Source organism: Octodon degus, unplaced genomic scaffold, assembly GCF_000260255.1.
Source record: "Octodon degus isolate 3935 unplaced genomic scaffold, OctDeg1.0 scaffold00075, whole genome shotgun sequence".
In the NCBI taxonomy this organism is placed as follows: domain Eukaryota; kingdom Metazoa; phylum Chordata; class Mammalia; order Rodentia; family Octodontidae; genus Octodon; species Octodon degus.
In genome coordinates this window covers 4,141,277-4,143,361 of record NW_004524651.1, presented here as the reverse complement: position 1 = coordinate 4,143,361, position 2,085 = coordinate 4,141,277, and the positions used below count along the sequence as shown (strand labels likewise).

Here is a 2,085-nt window from a genome sequence, read left to right as displayed (position 1 = left end):
GAAAACTTAGTTACATGTAACTCGTGAGCAGAGTTAAATCAACCCTTTATTGCATTTGTTATATTACTAAGTTTATTCCATGTGATTGAGTTTTCCCTGCCAGGTAAGTGACGCATTATTTTACAAGTACTTCATCCTAAAATGTACTGTTAGGTACAGTCAGCGCATCACATAAAGAAAACAGTGATTTGAGGTAAGCTATTCATCGAGGACCTATGTATAAGACAAAGTAGAGTGACCCACTTTTGACTATAAGGAAGTAAATTTTCTAAAAATGCATAATGCGTGAGCCTTATCTCTGTTGCACTATACATTTAATAAAGATAAATACTAAATTTTAAAGGGCTAATCAAAAGTATTTCTGATTTTCAGTACTGTAGTTGTGTTACCATTTACAGTCATATCTAAAACCATTAGAAAATAACATTTAGGTAACACGTTTCTTTCAGTAAACATTTATTGAGTAATTTTGTAGTAATAGTTCGATTTGAGAATGTTTTCTTGTTTGCTGTTTGTCTTTGAATTTGATACTTTTGCAGACATTTTAGTTGCATGATTATATGCTATCAAATCTTTTCATATTTATTTTTAATACATTAAAAATGTATTTTATCTGGGGCTGGGAGATAGCTCAGTGGAATAAGTGCTTGCCTGGAAAGCACAAGGTCCTGAGTTCGATCCCTGGTACCACCAAAAAAAAAAAAAAAAAAATGTATTTTACAAAAGGCATTTGCTAAACATGAAGCTTCAGAAAATTATTCTTGTAGCTAACCAGAAAATTTCTTTGCTTAGAAAAGCTATCCTTAAAAAAAAAATACACATTGCCAGTCAAGCGGAAGACCCAATACTATTATGGGCTACTGGACTCTTAGAATATTTTGCTGAGTTCACATACCTATAATATTCAAATAACGGAACTTAACAAAAAAAGGGGGATACAGATGAATGTCCGTTTTGTATCTGTGTATTCAAAGTGGTTAGGATAGATACATAGTTACATTCTCTTAATGAAGAGTGATTTGTTCTAATGGTGTTTGTAAATAGGATATCATGTCTGCATCTTGTACAGCAATTAGCTACTAAGAAGAATGTATGCAGTGTGTTAGTTATTGAAACTGTCCTAGCGATTTGATTTGAAACTCTCATTGCTATCTGTTTATCAATAAAATTATGGGAAAAAAATAAAGCAGTAACCTTGAAGAAATGTGCCAAAAAGCAATACATACAAATCTATCTTCATTTAAATACATGATTTCTTTCAGGTTTTTTTGAAGAAAAAAAAAGTTGAATTATGGTTTCCAGAGCTTTAGGAGCCCCACTTCACTGTAGGTAGCGCTGAGATTCTGCTGGGGTGATGTGCAGTGCCAGTTACAGCCATTTCATGGACTGTGAGTTCTCTCCAGCTTGCCAGTGATGGTGCTGAAACGATAGAGCACCAGGTCCTCCCCACACAGTCGATCCATTCACCACGGGAGATGGCACGGCACCACCACCTCTGCTACCAGAGGGAACACTTCCGACAGTCTGCTCCTGCATATTCATGAGGACCACTGTGTTCGATCTGTTGCACACCACGAAGTGCTGTGGGTTCTTAGGAAGTAGAATCACTGTTGACAGTAAAGTCAGTCCCTACAGTGTTTAAAGATATTTGAATATTCTGTGTTCTTCATATTTCAGATCTTTACAGTGGCATCAGAGGATGCCCTAATATAATATCCATCTTGTGAAAATTTTGCTTCATTAACAAAGGAGGAATGACCACAGAGTTCCTTCAGTGTTTTCCCAGATTTTAAACCATGAATTCTAATTGTTTGGTCAAAGGAGGCAATAAGGAAGTAACTGCTGTCCTTCTAAAAGCTCAGACAGGTGACCCCTTTACTGTGTGCCCTTTCAAATCTCCTTAAACACTGTCCACTCTGAATTTTCCAGACCTTGATTTTTCCATCTTGGGCACCAGTTGCTAACATTTCTGTATCTCTGCTGAAACACATACAGAGAACAGCATCATCCATCATCATGAAGTTATCCTGGGCCTGGTACTTAAGATCCTTCCTGATTTTTCCAGTAGTAAAGTTCCATACTTCA

The 2,085-nt window shown here is 36.3% G+C and overlaps 1 protein-coding gene and 1 pseudogene across 1 annotated transcript in view; one reads left to right on the top strand and one right to left on the bottom strand.

Moving 5' to 3' along the window:
• Positions 1 to 2,085, top strand: part of Yes1 (YES proto-oncogene 1, Src family tyrosine kinase) — a 50,684-nt gene that overhangs the window by 47,484 nt on the left and 1,115 nt on the right. The window lies entirely within an intron of this gene.
• Positions 1,217 to 2,085, bottom strand: part of LOC105742807 — a 4,639-nt pseudogene continuing 3,770 nt past the window's right edge.